This window comes from Cervus canadensis, chromosome 22, assembly GCF_019320065.1.
Source record: "Cervus canadensis isolate Bull #8, Minnesota chromosome 22, ASM1932006v1, whole genome shotgun sequence".
Classification (NCBI taxonomy): domain Eukaryota; kingdom Metazoa; phylum Chordata; class Mammalia; order Artiodactyla; family Cervidae; genus Cervus; species Cervus canadensis.
The window spans coordinates 27,783,127-27,803,394 of NC_057407.1; the positions used below are offsets into that span (position 1 = coordinate 27,783,127).

Below are 20,268 nucleotides of genomic sequence, written 5' to 3' on the forward strand. Positions count from 1 at the left end.
TCCTGCCCCAGGAATCAAACCGGGGTCTCCTGCATTGCAGGTGGATTCTTTACCAATTGAGCTATCTGGGAAGCCCCTTAGATAAAATAGTACTTGTAAAACATGTTTAAAAAAAATTCTCAAAAAAAAAATTTCTCTACTGATTATCTACATCTGGTTTCCTAGATCTTTCTGTATGTTGGAGGTTAAAGTTGGTGGTGATGTGGTTTTGGGGGGTGCTGGTCTTTAACTTCCAAGTTCCCTCAAAAGCTCTTTGAAGCTGGATCTTCCCCATCACACAGCCAACCTTTCCTGGGGAACTGGAGAAGCAGTAGATATTCCAAGCTGGACGGAAGAGAAGAAAAGACATTTTGTGCCCACCAATATAAACATGGATGCTGCTTCTTATCCAAACAGCTTTCTTCTTCTGCAGAAGGAGAAGTTCAAAGATCTAGGTAAAGACCGCTTTGAGAGGGAATGAACAGTAAGTTCTTCACACCAGGGGCTGACAATGGGTGGCAACTGAACCCAGGTGTGGAGCAGGGGAGAAAAGAAGGATCCAAGGGTGGCATCCTTTTGAAAATGGACGAGCCACGCGGGACAAACCAGCTCCCAGACACACACCCTTGAAGCTGGTCTAAAATTTCCTGGGGAAAGGGAGCTAAATCAAGCTGACTTCAAAATTATCTTGCTTTTTTTTTGAAATTTAAGAAGAGGATTTTTTCCCCCTCTCTAGCAAAAGAGTTCCTTGCAACACACTGTAATTTCCTGCAGCTCTCTCCGGAGGCTTAAAAAGATGCTTCAGGTGACAGCATGGCTCATACTCCTGGGAGCTCTGCTGCAGACGTAAAAGAGAAATTGTCATTATCCCCGAGGCTCCTGTAGGTTCTCCTCTGAGCAATCAGCAGGGAGAAGAGCACAGTGCCAGGAGGCCAGCACAAAATGCCAAGCCCTGTCTCTGGAAAGAGATAAGCAGTTCTATCACAGCGGCTTCCAGAGGTCCCCTCTGCCCATCAAAGCGACCGAGTCCATTGCACGCTGGTGGATATTTTTAAACTTTCGTCTCTGCACAGCTGAAAAGCCAGTGTGGCTGAATTCTGACAGACCATGTCTGACACAGGGCTTGAGGGGGATAAAACACGGTCTGGTTCAGTGGCTCTCAATTAGGGGCAATTTTGCAACCCTGCCTACAATGTCTGGAGGCATTTTGGGGGATGCTACCAGACTCCAGTGGGTAGAGGTCAGAGATGCTGCTCAACATCCTACAATGCCCAGGGCAGCCCCCACAACAGACCGCTCTCCTGCCTAAAACATCAGTGGTGTGGACACCGAGGAACCTTGGTCGAGCTCAACCCACACCCTGATCTTCCTCCTCTCACAGGACTTGTTGGGGGAAACATTCTTCCCTCTTGCTGTTTTCTCCCAAAAAGCAGACTGGAGATGCAACAATAACTCTATAAAGGTTTTCATACACTCACAAAGAGCTGTAATGTACTCAAAGCCCATTGAGAAGAAACTGGAATGCCATTTCCTATCCTTTTCACATAGCCCTTTAAAAAATATTTATCATAAAAATGAGGCATAGTCATTTTAATCATAAGCTATTTATCTTTTGGCATTTTAATTTTTGGCTTTATCATTTCACTTAAATCGCAGGCTCCTTCATAGCATCGAAGCCTTTCTTAGGCACAGGACTCAAACAATCCTCCCTACGTGGACCCCAAAGTGGAACGCTGATTCCTCCAGTGGGCCTTGAGTTGCTACAGAAGTCTCTCATCACTCCTACAAAGAGAAAACTGCCCTTTTTCGTTCTCCTTTTCTCTGTTGGACTGTTTAACTTTCTGAGGAGTCTCTACAGGTGAGTGGAGGTGGGTGGCTGAGTGGCCCTCTTTATGCAGGAGTGTACCCACGCACTGGAAAATGTTTAGTGACCTTAGGCTCTGCTCACACACACCAGTAGTGTCCCCAGACATGATGACATCAACAGCAGAAAGCACCTCCATACACTTCCAATGACTCCAGGTGGGGCGGTAGCCACCCCATTCAGAAACCACTGCTGGAAGCTGGGAAACGGCCTTATTCATATTTGTTTCCTTGGTGGCTGGCACTTAACAGGCAATCAATCAATGGTTATTGAACTGACAAATGAAAGACTATTTGTCTCAAGAGTGAATATAGAAAGAAGTTCATCCAGTCCCAAAATACACACTGTTGTTCATTAAAAAAAAATGACGTATTGAGTTTGCACTACATGTCAGTCGGGCAAGTGAGCGCTGAGAACGCATGAGGACAAAACAGAGACGATTTCTGTCTAACAGGGTCTTAGAGAAGGGTGAGAAAGGCAGACATCTGAACAAGTTATACAGAGGAAGCAGGCAGTGCCAAACAGTTACAATAGAGACACAAGATGAAGGATGTCGAGGATGGAGGGAGGGCCGGGGAATGCCACCATGAGGACGTGTTGCTGCAGCTGATAACTGGAGGCTGGGGAGGGGAGGGCTCGGTGACGAGGGAGGGGACACAGACAGCAGGCCAAGGTGGGATGAGCTGTTAAGAACAAGGGCTCTACGGCAAGAGGGAGTCCGGATTTGAGGGACAGGAGGGAAAAGGGTTAGAGAGGTTGCTTGAGAAGTAGAAGAGCAGGAAAGTCCAGCTGAGATGTGGCTGCAGAGTTCCAGAGGTGAGAGAAGAAAGGGCTTGGCCAGGAATGTCAACATAATGACGTCTACAGGTCCCCCAGATCAGGTCTTACCTATAGGGTGAGAGTTTGATGGGCCAAGGTGACCTTGCCAACGCAAGCACCTCTTGTGGCCTGTGGGAGGGCTGTCCAACTGTGCAGAGGCAGGCTCCCCGGTCAGGGGGTCAGGATGCCCTCCCTCCTTCTACATCTCGCCCCAGGGAGGAGGCAGGAGGCCTGGCAGGACACCAGTTCTGCTTCATTTCCACTTGAGCCCCCTGCCTCCTCTCCGGCTTTCTCTCCTCCTTCCCTCAGGCTGAGAGAGCAAGGAGCATCCGTCAGTCTTGGCCGGAAGCAGGAGGAGGTGGATGGGAACATGCAGAGACCTGGAGGGGAGGGTACCAGCCATGATCACCATTGCCGAAGGCTGACCAGTAGGCTGGTTAAGTTCTGCAGCTGCCTTTAGCACTCTGAACCGCTTTCTGGCACCATAAAGGGCTAGAACCACTAGCTAAACAACATCCAGGACCAAGGTATCTATCCAGATCTATCTTCCTTTCTTTGGCAAACTCATTCCACTCATAGAAGGGAAAAAAAACTTTCTCAGCTTTCCTCAATAACCTCACCTATTATTTTATTAAATCAAATTCTCCTTGCTCAAAGGGAAGAGGAGGTATGCTATCTTCACTGGATGAAAAAGTACAAAAAAAGAAGCAACACATTAGACCCTGCATTGTATCCATTTTTCTCTAGTTAATCCACTAAACAGACACTGGAAGTTTTGCCAAGTCAAGTTTTAGAAGTCACTGCTGCAGATGGGAAAGCACTAGAGGGGATGAAGGTTTCAAGGAAGCCCACACAGATCAGAGGGAAAGGGCCCACCCTCTTTTCTGATTTTTATAACTTTTTCTATTTATATATGTTTTAAGCACTTTCAAATGCTTTTTCTCTTCTTTTTTGCATTTTATTTTTAATTTTAAAAGAATTTTAATTTCTAAAAATTTTTATTGGGTTATAGTTGATTTACAGTGTTCTGTTAGTCTCTGCTGCATAGCAAAATGAATCAATTATATGTGTACACAAAGTCACTCTTCTTAAGACTCGTTGCCCATATAGGTCATTACAGAGTACTGAGTAGAACTCCCTGTGCTATACAGTAGGTCCTTATTAGTTATCCATTTTATATACAGCAGCACATATATGGGCTGACCTTCTTCTTGAAAGAAGAAAAAATATCAATCTTGTGACTTAACCTCCCACCCCCATAATTTGTCACCTTCTATTTACACTTAATTTACATGCACACCAACGACAAAAATAAAATAGAAATAAATTGGTCTATATAGCACCCTTTTCTAAATAAATAAAGGCGGCTCTGTACATAGCATCAGTTAATTCGCACAATATTCTCCCAAGGTCAAACGGAGAAAGATATTGCTGGCCCCATTTCATGGATAAAGAAACTGAGGCACAGAAAAGCTGGGTGATTTGATGAAGATCTGTGGAGAAAGCATTTAACAGCATCTTCAGTGGCACAGCTAATTCTTCAGTCCTACTTTAATTGAGAAATAAAAGGATTTTTTGTATTTACAAGTTATCATTTGTTTTGGCCTAATACTAAAATTTATAGGGTACGGAGGGCTCCAAGACTTATGTATTATCCAGGAACTTAATATGACAAAATGTCCACCTTTTGGGTTTACTCAATTTAAATAAGAATAAAACAATGATGAGAAAAACAAAATCTGTAATGAAAAGTAACTGAATTTTTTATGCGAGATAAAGAGAATGGTTACCAAAAACCCAGTGACCTTCACTCCTATAAAATAAATGGTATGAGAAAAACAAAAGAATAAATGAAAAATCTTGACTTTCCAAAGATTAACTGTACTACCTATGTACAATTGTAGTAAAATGAAAAACAGAAATCAGCCAAGATGAATGGCCTTAAAAGCAGTAAAAACTCTCAAAGCCAGGTATATCTGGCTAACAAACACATACGGGCAATAGGTTATAAAAACAGATCATTTTCCCATTATTACTAAAAACTACAGAATGGTTTGGCAGGATTATTGCAAAGAATTTCAACTATTTGGCCCTTAAGCAGTAAGAGCTAAATAAAAGCAAAGTCAAGCATCAAAAAAAAAAAAAAGACATAAAAGTATTTCTTGTGCATTGCTATCCTAAAATTAACTTGAAGTCGGTAATAGCGACATACTGTTTTCAACTATAAAATGAATTGTGTACAAGAAGATAAAGAGGCCAAAAGCAGTATGCTCCACGGCTCAAGGATTATGAATATTTTATAAAGTTGAGACAACAGTTGTGTATTCTTTAGACCAAGATTTCAGAGAGCTCCAGGCAGTATTTGAGAGGAATGAAGAGACGAACTACATGATCTGGTCTCGAGTCAACAGAGGAAGAAAATAGGTTTTATTTCTCAAGTACCTAGCACAGAAGGAATTTAAGGTAGACCTCCTTACCCTAAAAAGATCCATTATTATATTTCAGCCTGGTGGACTTATGGATAGTTTTGGCTTATTCTTTATATGCTTATATATTTTGGCAAATAGTGTTGGTCATCTATCCATTAGCCATTTACTCCCTTTTGAGAGACTCTAATTTTGTGAGATGGAAGGATTTTCTGGGATGAAGTGATTGATCTAAAAGAAGGCCTGACACCCTGTTTAGGCAATATGATATAAAGCAAAGTTTTCTAAAGGATTCTAGAAAGGATTTCCCTCTTTGAAGAACTGGAACAACACAAGAATTTTTTCAGCACATTTCCTGATTCCTGCTTGGGATACTATTGTATGAAGACACAGTGCTTTGAGCTGTAACAGTCATCTTGTAATCAAGAGGATGTATTAACAGCAAAGATAGTAGAAAAGTGGGTGGAAAAAGCCTGGTCCTTGATGACACTGCTTGGATATCAGACAAACTCAGGAGCAGCCTATTTTCAGATGACTTGTAAGGAGATGTAAACAGTGAATGATCTTAAATAGCTCAAGCTGCTTTTAGCTGGGTATTTTCTTACTTTTAATAGATCACATTTCAAAACTCACTACAAAGCTACAATAATCAAGACAGTATGGTATTGGCATAAGGGGAGATATACAGATCAACGAAATAGAATCAGGAGTCCAGAAATAAAACCTCACATTTATAGTCAACTGATTTTTGACAAAAGTGCCAGTGTAATCTTATGGGAAACACAATCTTTTTAAAAAGTGATGCTGGGACACCTAGCATGAACCTGAACTCCTACCTCACACCATAAATAAAAATTAACTCAACACTGACCACAGAACTAAAAGTCAGAGCTAAATCTATAAAATTCATAGAAGAAAACATAATAATATTTATATCTTTATGATACTGAGTTTGGCAGTAGTTTCTTAGATATCCCATAAAAAGCATAAGTAACAAAAATAGATAAACTGGTTTCATCAAAATGAAAAACTTTTGTGCTTCAAAAAATGCTATAAAAAAGTGAAAAGACAAGCCATCAACTGGGAGAAAATATTTATAAATCTTATATCTAATTAGGAACTTACATACCAAATATATAATGAAATACACTCAATCACAAAAAGACAAGTAGCCCAATGAAAAAGTGGGCAAATGATTTAAAGATGCGTTTCTTTAAAGCAGATATATGACTGACTAGTAAGCACATGAAGAAGCACTCAACACCATTAATCATTTGGGAATCAAAAATCAAAACCACAATGATATACCACTTCATACCTACTACAATGGTGATGATCAAAAAATGCACAGTAACAAGAGTTGGTGAGGCTATGGAGAAATTGGGACACATATGTTATTAGTGGTCATGTAAAATCATGTAGCTGCTGTGGAAAAGACTGTCTATTTCTCAAAAGGTTAACCATAGAATTTGAATGTGACCCAAAAATTCCATTCGTAGGTATACACCTCAAATAAGTGAAAACAAGTATTTAAAAAAAACTTGAATGAATACTATTCACAATAACCTGAAGGTATAAACAACCCACTTGTCCATCAGCTGATGAGCAGATTTTTAAAAGGTAGTATGTCCATATGAGGAGCCTGGAGGGCTGCCGTCTCTGGGATCGCACAGGGTCGGGCACGACTCAAGCGACTTAGCAGCAGCAGCAGCAGTATGTCCATATAATGTGATATTTAGCAATAAAAAGAAATGAGGTAAATACCCAAGAAAACTGAAAATATTTCCTCACAGAATAACCTGGACATGAATGTTCACTGCAACATTCTTCGTAAGAGCTAAAAGTGAAATCAACTCAAAGGTTACTTGATGAGTGGCTATATAATACATGGTATAACCTTCCGGGTGGTCCAGTGGCTAAGACTCTGCACTCGCAATGCAGGAGGCCCAGGTTTGATCCCTGGTCAGGGAACTAGATACCGCACGTCACAACTAAGGACCCTGCATGCCTTAATGAAAATCAAAGATTCTGCATGCTGCAACTAAGTCCCAACACAGTCAAACAAAAGAAATTTTTTTTTAAAACAAAAGAATGGAGTAGACACATGCTATATTATGGATGACTCTTGAAAACATTCTGAGAAGTAGAACAAGCTAGACAAAGAGGCCATAAATCTACAGAGAGAGAAGGTGCATTGGTGGTTGTCCAGTGACTAGAGGGATGAAATGGGGAGTGACTGACGATGGGTATGGTGTTTCTTTGCAAGGCGCGGGGGCAGTAATGAAAATTATCTATAATTAAATAGTGGTGATAATTGCACATCCTTGTGATTATATTAAAAAAACACTATACACTTTAGAAGGGTGAATTTTGTGGTACGTGAATAAATCAATCAAAAATAATCAAGCAGTCAGTAAAAAGTAAGTAACCCCCCCCCAAAAAAAGGATTTATGCTACACATGGATGAATCTCAAAATCACTATGCTAAGTGCAAGAAGCCAGTCATAAAAGACCCCAAATTTTACAATTCCATTTATCTCAAATGTCCAGATTAGGTAAATCTATAGAGATAGGAAGCAGATTAGCGGCTGCCTAGGACTGAGGGAGTTTGGTGGGAGGAGTGAGGGAAATAAGTGACTTCTAATGAGTACAGGGTTTCTTTTTAAGACAGTGAAAATACTTCAGTTAGAATATAGATATGGAGAGACCATCTCATAAATATAATAAAAGCAATTGCAGGAGAAGGCAATGGCACCCCACTCCAGTACTCTTGCCTGGAAAATCCCAAGGACAGAGGAGCCCAATAGGCTGCAGTCCATGGGGTCGCTAAGAGTCGGACACGACTGAGCGACTTCACTTTCATTTTTCACTTTCATGCATTGGAGAAGGAAATGGCAACCTACTCCAGTATTCTTGCCTGGAGAATCCCAGGGACGGGGGAGCATGGAAAAAAAAAAAAAGAAAAAAAAAATAAATAAAAAAAAAATAAAAGCAATTGCAGTAGATACTTTAAACAGGTGAGTTTTATGGTATGTGAACTATATCTTAGTAAAGTTACTACCAAAAAAAAAAATAGGGTTAAAAAACATAGAGTACTTCCCCTGCTGTGCCCGGGATCTTATTAACAGTTCCCTGACCAGAGATCTAATCCGGACCCTTTGCAATGAAAGCGCTGAATCCTAACCACTGGACTGCCAGAGGATTCCCCTAAAACACATCTAAATCCTTTCCCTGTATTTGCTAAATATTCTACAATGAGCATGCAATATTTATATCTTCAGAAAAAGGAGTTAACATTTCTCTCGACTGGACAAAATACTTAACAGTACAAAACAAAGTGAAAAGAAAAGCTGGAAAAAAGTAGTATATGTGAATTTCATTGTGAAACGGAGTATATGTGGATAGAAAAAAACTAAAGGAAAAGGTATCAAATTATTGACAATAGTGATTTCTGAGCTGGGAGCACTGCAAGATTTTAATTTATTCTGGGAGATGCTTTCTTTCCCTGGTTTTCTGTATCAGCAAACATTGCTTTTCAGTTTCTAATTTTGAAATGCACATGTAATCACACAAGAGGCTATTCAGTGAACGAGATGGCAGCCTCTCTCTCATCCTTGTTCCCCACCTCCTCATTTCCAGGGCTTCCATGTAAGGTTTCTCAAGTTATTTACTGCATGATGGCGTCTGGCTTAGGGTGGGAGTGGAGGTTATAACCTAGCCTGGGCTCGGTTGGATAAGCCATAACTCAGGGCTCTGAGGAAAGAGCTCTTTTCATCTTAACCACAGGAAAATGATAGGTAGATGGCAGCTTTGCCCTTCTCCTTCCCCTAAAGGGGAGACCTCCAGACAGTCTACGTTATTTAAGAAAAGACTGTATGTATGTAGGTAAAAGTTATTCAGGAAGAATAAAGAAATAGCAGGTAAAGGCAATACAATAAAATCGGAATCCAAGAATTAATACTGCAAGAGAAGCCTTTCAAGGTAGTATGGTAAAACTGGATTTAAGGGAAGAAAAACATATTTTGAACAAACAAGTCCTAAGGAAAGAATTCTAATTGCAACAACTGTTAGGCTGTTTTCCACATCAACAGTCCACAATTCACACACACAGCTTAAGCAGCAAATGAGACTGGTTGTATCCGTTGCCAAGTGCATTGATATTTGGTACTTCACTCATCACAGTCTCTTTGGCTTAGAAGAGCATACTGGTGTGTGTGTCGTCCAGCATCCACAGAGGAAAGCCTTAGGATTTTATTCTGCTGAGAAACCTGAGAGTGAGTGTCCCCGCGTGAAACCTGGCACTTCTATTTCAGTCACTTTTGTGTCCTTCAAAACAGGGTTCACCGATCAAACAGAAAAGTGAAAGGAAGTGAAGTAGCTCAGTTGTGTCCAATTCTTTGCGACCCCATGGACTACAGCCTACCAGGTTCTTCCATCCATGAGATTTTCCAGGCAAAAATACTGGAGGGGGTTGCCATTTCCTTCTCCAGAAATCCTAGGGCATTTTATTAATTGGTGCGCTAACATCTCTATATTCACTCAACTTGGTCTAAAGTTTCTGCTTGCGATAAAGTGATGGTTACATCAGTAAATAATTCAAATGGCAAGATCTAATTATGACTTTCTCACTCTCAATAACCTTTTTTTTTTTTTTTCAATAACCTTTTAACCACTGTTGATGTTTCTGTTTCAGTTTTGTCTTGTTACAGAAAGCCATACTGGGCTTCCCTAGTGGCGCAGCAGTAAAGAATCTGCTTGCATTGCCGGAGACGCAGGAGATGTGGGTTTGATCCCTAGATCGGGAAGATCCCCTAGAGTAGGAAATGGCAACCCACTCCAGTATTCTTGCCTGGGAAATCACATGGACAGAGGAGCCTGGAGGGCTGCAGTCCATGTGGTCACTAGAGTCAGACATGACTGAGCGACTCAACCACCGCTACCACCAACCATAAGCCCGTGCTGGTCTTCTTTTGGGTTCCAATTCTTTTGCCTCAGGCTCTTTGTATTTGCTGTTCCTTCATTCCTGAACATTCTTTTCCACCTTAGGATTTCGTCCAATAAACCCCGGATTATCTTTCAAGCCTTAGATCAAATGTTGGTCCCCTGAAGCTGGTCTGGCTCCATCACACCAGCTTGATCCTTCCCTCTCATAATACCCATCACATTTAAAATTACCTACTTAATGCCTGATTTCACCTCCAGACCATATGCTCCGTGAAATGTAAAAACAATCCATGGCCCTACAGAAGGAGAGCCTTTTCTCATTAAAAAAAAAAGAAACAAACAAACTGGATGTAATTTAAGAGAGAACTTATGATGGTTTGAGAGCCAAGAATAATAAGGCTTGGAACCTACTCCCTAGGTCTGGAAGCATTTTCCAAGGAAGAAAAGGGGAGAAACAGAGCTTGTATATTGGATTAGGGCAAATCATTGGATGAAAACCAACAATGAGGTAAAACAGCTGAGACCCAGAAAAGTGTTCAGATGGCTTAAGTGTGAGATACTCCTAAGAGAGCTGGCGACACTGTTAGATAAGAAAGAAAGTGATATGTAAGACCTCTGGCACTGAACCATCTTAATTTGTATTTGACCTGATTCAAATGGGTCTTGACAGTAGCTGCAGGGATTATCTGAGACATATTTGTCCTCCTAAGTGGCTTAGTTCTCTAAACCCCCTTTCAAGAGTGCTTTGGAACATTCAGAAGCTCATTCTCTTTCTACAACTTCAAGTTATGCTACAAGCAAGATAAGAAGACTTGAAGTCATTAACCTGGTGGATTTGTTCTCTGTTTCTATTTCTAAAACAGAACACTTATGTCTGTTAACTGATTAACTATAAGTGTGGAGAGAATGTCAACAGTTACTGGCATTCTTTACCTGTTTGGAATGCCATTTTCCCATATACACTATTATACAATTTTAGAGAGAGTAAAGAATTAAAGTAACTAAGCTATTCAGAATAGAAATATACAAAATACAAACATTATGTTTACACGTTAAAGTGCAACTACCATGATAAAGTACAACTACCGTGAACATCAGATTATGACTAAGGTGGGGAAGATTTTTCAAAAGCCCATCATCTGTACTTAAATACAGTTGTGTGGAAAGAAATGCATCCAGATTAATTAAGCTTCTTTCCACAACAATGAAAGCTTATGGAACCTCTTTTACTATTCCATCCAAGTAAATGGGAGGGGTATGTACATGGTAAAGGGGAGTGGGTATGTACCATCAGGGACTAGGGGGAGGTTCCTAAAAAATTTTACCACTCAGAAATAGAATACACCATTTTTAATCTAAAAGGTTCATGTAGATTTACTCTTTATCATGTATCTATGATTTTCTTTATCATGTATCTTTGACTTTCTTTCCAAAAATAAAGTAAGTAAAACAGTTCTCCCAGAAGATGTACATGTTTATTTTTGGTTTCCCATAATCTCTTAGGACACCTCCCAATACAATGATGAAGAGAACACATTACTCCAAGTATAACAAGCACAGAGGTAGACACTGGGGGATATGATTGTTATAATCTGTACAGACTTCAGAACAGCTTTTAGCTTAACAAAAAAAGTTTTTCATCAATAAGTGATTAAACACAGCAGTCTATGTAGAAACACTTCTGGAATCTCAGAGACTCCTATTATAGTACAAGCCACATTAAAGTGAATTTGTAATTTCTCATTTCTAACCAACTATTATGGTAATGAGGCTATTACCCAAAATCGATTCCATCCCAAAATGATTAGCCTAAACTAGTTAGGATAATCCCTCTCTTCTCACTGAGTGATTACCGTCCAGTCTTGGCTATTACGACCTACGGGAACGTCTCCTGAGGGGCCTTCTGGAAACCTTGCTGGGGAACTGGTAGAACTCTCTTGCTGCCATTTTGCAAATGAAGCCAATACAGAAGCTTACTTTAAGCAAGACAATTACCAAGAAGAAAACCTGGGGCTTCCAAGTATTGTATGTGTGCTAGAGGGTGTGTCAGGATGCCTGCTTATATGTTTCCTTTTTAAAATTAAGCCAACTAATATGTGTGGCTTCTCTACTTTAGGAAATCTTTAACAATACACTCTATGCTGGACTGGAAGCTTTGTCAAGGGAAAGATGTATGACTTATACTTCTCTGTATTTCAGAGCCTAATCTAATATCCCATATATTGTTGTTGTTTAATTGCTAAGTCGTCTTTGACTCTTTTGCGACCCCCAGGGACTGTAGCCTGCCAAGCTCCTCTATGTATGGGATTCTCCAGGCCACAATACTGGAATGGGTTGCCATTTCCTTCTCCAGGGGATCTTCCAGACTAAGGGATCAAACTCGCATCTCTTGCATTGGCAGGTGGGGTCCTTACCACTGTGCCATCAGGGAAGCCCATTCCATATATGTAGGGGCTTAATTAACATATATAGGACTAAATTGTACTAATTTTCAAGCTTATGACATACAAAGTGAATTTCTCAGTCAATCTTAGACTTCTTGGACATCTAATACCAAGAAGCAACCCAGGTGACAGACACTATGACACCAAGGCAGCTGATGCTTGTTGGTGTCAGGTACAGTTGACTTCAATATGTTATTTATATCACACCTGACATACAGCACTTGAAAGGGATAAGGATATAGTGAGATACAAGTATGGAAATGGCTGGTTGAAGAACAGCTGAAGAAGATCCAAAGGGATTATTTTGTTTCACAAATCCTGGAATGTCTGGATTAGAGGAAATTTAAGTACAGGATGCAGGATGCAGGAGGAAAAGTGCTGTGTATCTGTGGAACGTACCGGAAGACATGCCAGTAGCAGACAGATGTGTAGAAAATCCAGTGGATTCTGTGTGTAAAGCTAAAGGGCTAGGTAAGATCCACACCACTTCATTTATGTGAACTACTTAGATCACAGAGGTGCTTTGAGGTTTGGCATGATTTCAGAGGCCTGAAATGGGCACAGACATTTCTTGGAAAAGAAAGACTGACTCCTTCATGATATTCTTAAGAAGTTGTGTTTCAGACATTGCCATAATGGATTTCACACTCACCAACCCACCCTAATGTCCAACAACTCAGAAGGATTGTCACCATCCTTATTAAAAAACTGGCCTAAGAAGTTAGGTGGACCCAGAATCCAGGGGAAAAGGGATAATGACTTATGATTATCTCTTCAAGTACATCATCACTGGGGACACAGGTGTGGGGAAGCCATGTCTCCTTCTGCAGTTTACAGACAAGCAGTTCCAGCCACGGTCCACGACTTCACAACAGGCGTGGAGTTTGGGGCCCGTATGGTCAGCACTGATGGAAAACAAATCAAGCTGCAAATCTGGGATATGGCTGGACAAGAATCCTCCTGTTCTATCACCCATTCCTACTACAGGGGAGCAGCCGGTGCACTGCTGGTGTATGACATTATAAGGCGTGAAACCTTCAACCGCCTGACCTCATGGTTACAGGATGCCCGTCAGCACTCTAGTTCCAACAGGGTTATCATGCTGACTCGGAATAAGAGTAACTTAGAGTCCTGTAGGGATGTGAAGAGAGAAGGAGGAGAAGCCTTTGCTCGAGAACATGGACTTATACTCATGGAAGCTTCAACCAAAACAGCCTGCAATATTGAGGAGGCTTCATTAACACAGCCAAAGAAATATATAGGAAGATCAGCAGGGTTTATCTGATGTCCACAGTGAGGCAAATGGCATCAAGATTGGCCCCCAACAGTGTATTTCAACCTCAGTGGGACCCAGTGCCTCCCAGCGGGGCTCTCATGACATGGGGGCTGACTATGGCTGCTGCTGAACAACTGGCCTGGACTCTTTTTTTTTTCCTTCCTGGAACAGCTTCAGATCAATAGGCTTGAAGAAAGAGGTCTTACATGCTTTGGCTGGGAAAAGCCTCTTTTCAAGGTGTGATGTTTTGCCTTTCCACTTAGAGACCAGGGGAGAATTTGGGCCCTTATTGACCTGTCCTTCTTCAGGGATGTGAGCATTCCCTATAAATTAGGGCTCTTCTCATCTTCCTGTTTCAACTTGTAAAATGTTAGGATCAAAGCTGATTGTCATGGTATTTCAAAAATAAATTCCTCTATAAGCAGACACAATCTACTCCCCACCAAGAATTAGTAACAAAGGTCTAGGACATTCTGCTTGAGCCCTTGAGGGGACTGGGATCTGGCTGCCCGTTGGGCCATAGTAAAGTCTAGGGATTTCATTGAGGTTTTTCACTTGCCACTATGCAAGAATTGTGGCAGAAGGCAGTTCCTTCTACTTGAACTGCTCAAGGGTGATGAACACTTCTCCACCATCCCATTTCTAGCTTCTCTGTTTCAGAGTAACTACAAAACTTTTGAGAGCAGTGGAGTTGCTCCTGGACCTGTAGCCACTTACTATCATCACCGAGAGAAAACATCTTTCCCTGTTTGTTTTGTTTTAGGGACCAGACCTAACATTGGTAAGTCAGTGTCTTTCACCAAATAGACTCCTACAGTTTTATCCCACTCACTTCTTAAGGAGACCTATTTAGACTTTCTATCAAGCTAATCTGCTTACTGTACATGACATGTGTGCTTCCACTCCTATGCCTTTGCACATGCCCTACTGTGCACTACCGTAGTACTCACAAAGTCCATATTTTTTTCCTTTGGAAAGCCTTCCTGGACTGATCTAGGGGCTTCTGAACACTTATAGACACAGTATCTTTTAGCTTTCAAATATTGTTTATTCATACGTATATTTATTTGTATTTATGTTACTTTGTAAGTATGTTTCATAGTAGCTTTGTGTGTGGAACCTGTCTCCCCATATAGGTTGTAAGCTCCCCGAGAGCACGAACCCCTGGTATCCTTTTACTCTGTAAACGACTTCCTCCACCATTCCTTCACAGTGCCTAGTGCTACTCCTGTGATCACTGAATTTGACTGACAAAGACTTGGAGCAGGTTTAGTTCAGGCTGCAGAGGAAAGAAAAAGCCTCACAGTCATCTCTTTGTAGTTCCATCTCAGCCTCTTCCATCTGCTTACCCTGGATTCTACATTGCTCTTCTCCCTCTCCTCTCTCTCCCTTCCCTGGCTCTTTGCCTCCATTCCATGCAGCATACAATAAAGCTGCCTGCTTCCAAGCAGTCAAATAAGTGGATACTTCTCCATTTGAACAGCATGCAATACTATCCTAGTCAAGTCTGCCTTTAATGTACTTATCATGCAGCCTTCTGGGTCAGGTGCTATACTGATGTCTCATTTTCCTCCACAGTAGTGCGGTCTTGTGAATTTCTCTCTCTCTCTCTTTTTTTTTTGGTTGTCAATGAATTGTTTCATTAGTAAATATACGCATGTATCCAAGTTGCTCATTTAAAAAAAAAAAAAAACAAAGTGGCCTAACTGAGCAATTACTTTTATGGAGCAAGGAAGGAATTCATGTAATAGGAAATGCAGCAAGGGATGCCATGTAAGGGAGCTTTCTACCAGAGGTCCTTTACTAGCAAAGAAAACGCATTCAGTGACAAGGATTTCAACAAGGAAGAAGAGAACATTTTCTCACTAGATAAGTGGAAGAGTAGACCCCATTCCTGCCGTTACTGCTGCCCTCTGAGATGATGAAATATCAGGAACTATTCAAATACAGTCAAAGGATCCTTCACAGAGAAGAGAAACAGGCTCAACAGGTTTTCCAGTGTAGTAATCTTAAATATGCATCTAATGCAACACATGGAAAATAAAAATGGCTTAAGGACACGGTCAGACCTTACAAGTTCTTATGTACTGTATCTGTGAAATATAGCATTCTTCCTCTATTTCATACACACACACACACGTGCACACTCACATATTCGCACATGCGCACGCACACACACACTGGTCCCCCTTTGCACATTTTAATTCTATCTAGAATCAGAGACAAGTCTATTCCTAAACGCATTTTTTTCTAGATCCTTTTTTTAAAAAAAGTCAAACAGGAAATACATCAGTTCAGTTCAGCTACTCAGTCGTGTCCGACTCTTTTCGACCCATGAATTGTAGCACGCCAGGCTTCCCTGTCCATCACCAACTCCCGGAGCTTGCTCAAACTCAGTCCATCAAATCGGTGATGCCATCCATGCATCTCATCCTCTATCATCCCTTTCTCCTCCTGACTTCAATCTTGCCCATCATCAGGGTCTTTTCCAAAGAGTCAGTTCTTCACATCAGGTGGCCAAGTTTCAGCTTCAGCATCAGTCCTTCCAAAGAATATTCAGGACTGATTTCCTTTAGGATTAACTGGTTTTGATCTCCAAGGGACTTGCAAGAGTCTTCTCCAACACCACAGTTCAAAAGCATTAATTCTTTGGCACTCAGCTTCCTTTATAGTCCAACTCTCACATCCATACACAACTACTGGAAAAAGCATACCTTTGACTAGACGGACCTCTGTTGGCAAAGTAATGTCTCTGCTTTTTATTTTATTTTTTTGTAAAATAAAATTTTTTTCCATATTTGTGGATGACATTATTGTCCATGAATAAAATCCCAAGAAAAAGATATTGGAAAAGAAGAAATAAAACCAAAACAACTGGACATGAATAACTAAAAAATGGACTTCAGCACATACCTCACAACTTATGGAAAAGAAATTCAAAATTTAATGTACTTAAATGGTAACTTATATTTATTTATTTATTTTACAATTTGAATAGGGAAAATTTAATATAAAGAATCATTAACTCTAGGGGGGGATTGAAGTAATGGGAGACTGGATCATAAGGAGTAAAGAGAACTCTAAAGAACACAGGAATAGCAGATATAAGCAGCAGTCACCATCTCTAGGGCTGAAGCAGAGCCTACACCGAGGGAACAAATGTAGAAGAGGGCCACACCCCCAAGGCTGAGGTCCAGGCCTCCTTGCCCACTGGATGGTGGAGAAGTTCTCTGAAGCTGCAGTGTTTCTGCTTTTTAATATGCGGTCTAGGTTGGTCATAGCTTTTCTTCCAAGGAGTGTCTTTTAATTTCATGGCTGCAGTCACCATCTGCAGTGATTTTGGAGTCCCCCCAAAATAAAGTCTGTCACTGTTTCCATTGTTTCCCCATCTATTTGCCATGAAGTGATGGGACCGGATGCCATGATCTCAGTTTTCTGAACCCCATTACCAGCATGAAAAGGAAATACATGGCAGAATTATTCTTTTCCATGAGTTTTCTGCCCAATAATACAACTCTGAAAAATTAAAATTAAAAATGTGTAGCCCTTCTAAACTAAAGATCTTTTTTATAGCTTTATTTTCTTTCATACTAAAGACGAAATGAATGTGATACTACATTTAAATCTGTTTATGAGTTGGAAGTATCAGACAATCACTTCTCTTACTGTATATTGATTTTTGTTATGAAGCATCCATTAAGCATTTCATCTTTACCACAATGAAACAGGTATTATTGCTACCTCCATTTTACAGATGGCATACCTGAGGCTTAGAGAGGTTAGAAGGTGGCAGGTTAGATTCAGAGAACTTGAAAAACCAACCCAAAGGCTGAGAGTTAGGACGGAGCAGGGAATTTAATACTTTGTGCTGAATAAATCTGGGCACAGAGTACATCAAGAAAGACAAAAAGCCAAGTCCACAAGAGCAACTGGGAATGAGGACATCAGCAGAGGAGGACAAGGCATGGGGAAAGGCAAGTCCATGGTTCATAACCCAAAACTCCACAGGAATGGAAGAAGGTGCAAGAGGTCTTGTTATGCCCACTCATGTCCCGAGAGGGCAGGGACCACGACTATGTATCTAAGCAGATTTCACTACCTGTCCCTCTTTCTATCTTCAGGGCCCGTCACAGTGCTCACACGGCAACAGGCAACTTGCTGAAGCAGGCAGGAATGAAAGGGTTAGAAATGCAGTCCAGGAGCCCAGGAGAAAAATCTGGGGTGCCAGCTTTATTTGTTAAAGCTGTTTGCTTGCAAACGACAGAGATATAATTCTGAGTTAAGCAAAACAGGATATTTATGGGCTTTTGTGATGAAACTGGGCAACAGGCAGGATTGAAAATGCCTTGTGGATGGCAAGAACTTTTTCTTTCTCCTTGCCCTTGCAACTGCTTCCTTTGGGGGCTTCATTCACTCTTTAGGGTGTGCTACCTCAGCAGGGTAAAAACTACAACCAAAGGCAGGCAGCTCCAGGTACACATCATTGAAGAAGTGAAGTGAAGTGAAAGTCACTCAGTCGTTTCCAGCTCTTTGCGACCCCATGGACTAAACAGTCCATGGAATTCTCCAGGCCAGGATAGTGGAGTGGGTAGCCTTTCCCTTCTCCAGGGGATCTTTCCAATCCAGGGATCGAACCCAAGTCTCCTGCATTGCAGGCGGATTCTTTACCAGCTGAGCCACAAGGGAAGCCCATTATAGCCTACTGATCAGAGAGGAAAGGGCACTCCCTGCCAGCTCCCATAGGTTAAGTCACGCAAAGGATGCTGACTGACTCTCATGAGGATTGTGGCCAGTTGTGGCCAGGGTGCAGTGTACGTGTAAGTGTAGTGACTGGCTCATCCAGAAGCAGGAGCCCTCCCACGGTCCATGAGGGTGTCATGATTGGCAGGCCCCTACTGAACAACTTGGTTGAAAGTGTGGAGAGAACTTTTCTTGTGGTGAAGGAAGTTCCCGTACCAGAGGAAGGAGCTAATGGGCAGCCAAGCAGCAGAAACAACGTATGTTTTCTACTAAGTCTCTTGCCCAGGATGCAAACCAACCCCCAAGCACAGGCAGAACCATGTCTGAGCTGCAGTACACAAGCTCTGGAACATACCATGATATCTAGCTTACTCCAATATTTTATTCCCCAGTCCTTCCCTCATTTGTGCCAGAAATTAAACAATCCACAGTAACTGGCTTTCTACTGGGCTTCCCTGGTGGCTCAGTGGTAAAGAATCCACTTGCTAACGCAGGAGATGCAGGTTTGACCTTTGGGTAAGGAAGATCCCCTAGAGGAGGGCATGGCAACCCATTCTAGTATTCTTGCCTGGAGAATCCCACGGACAGAGAAGCCTGGTGGGCTGTAGTCCATGGAGGTCACAAAAGAATCAGACATGACTGAGCCACTTAACAACAACAACAAATTAGGTTTCTGGTCTGCATAAAGGGCCTACTAGGTCCATGACAGCCCACGCAACTGAAATTTAAATTGAACTTGGTTCCTCTCAGTGAAAGAGTACCCTAAGATATGCACCATATGAACAATAACAGCCTTTATATTAATGTGATTTTAAATAATATTATCTTCTGTTTTCAGTGTTTGCCTATACAGGACCTTGGGTATAATACTTATTAAATTCTTTATCTGTTCCAGGAAGGAATATGTTGCTTTTTTTCACTCAAAGAATATCAGCAACACCACATTATTAATTTTATTGGAACCCCATAAACCTAAAAGCTTAAACCATCATTAAAAAGGTCCTCGCCATTGCCATTTGGGAAGGCACATCTTACACTGTTTCCAGAAGTAGGACACAAAAAATCACAAGGTGCAAATGCTAAAACCTTTTCCCAAGGTTAGCTTAACATTTTTAAATGACCAAAGGCATGCTCACACTATCAATGGCTCAACTTTTAAAGCCCTAAATTTGATGAACAATGACTCTTGGAAAAGCTCAGCAGGATTCCAGTCAACACTACTGCGGTGCATAAAACTTTGCTGTCAGGATGCCAATGGTGTGAGGCTCAAAGATACTTTCCCAGGGCGTCTGGATTCTTCCAGTGAATAGCTATCATTCCTTACAGCTCAGATGCTCCCTAGCCAATAAGAAGGAGCAAGTCTCTCTAACCAACTGCCCCCTTAAGCCCCGTTTCCTTTGTAAAATATTCGCTTTCATTCCTGGCCTCTTCTCCAACGTCTGGAGGAAAAAGCAGTGAGAAACTGCTAAGTGATGCCACTTTCTCATTTGCGACTTCCCTGTCACCTTCCCAGGAGCTGGTTCCGTCAGAGTCGGTTTTGTTGCAGTAAATACGGTCTAAGGGGCAGGTGCCCACACCTGTCAATGGATATCCGTCTTTAGCCAATTCTTACCCACTGTGGTTAATGTTTGTGGTTGAGCGGGTATCTGCTCCAGCATTTGAAAAGAGTGTCTTTTAGCCTGGAATTCGGCTTGCTTTAAGGAAGATGTGGTGATAGAGATACCTCCATTTCAGTCCCTGGCAACACAGTATATGTGTTTTTACCTATTATGAATT

The 20,268-nt window shown here is 41.4% G+C and overlaps 1 protein-coding gene and 1 pseudogene across 1 annotated transcript in view; one reads left to right on the forward strand and one right to left on the reverse strand.

The window, feature by feature from the left end:
• The window catches only part of FRMD4B (FERM domain containing 4B), a 360,069-nt gene that overhangs the window by 196,775 nt on the left and 143,026 nt on the right, over positions 1-20,268 (reverse strand). The window lies entirely within an intron of this gene.
• On the forward strand, positions 13,232-13,882 carry LOC122424852 (annotated as a pseudogene).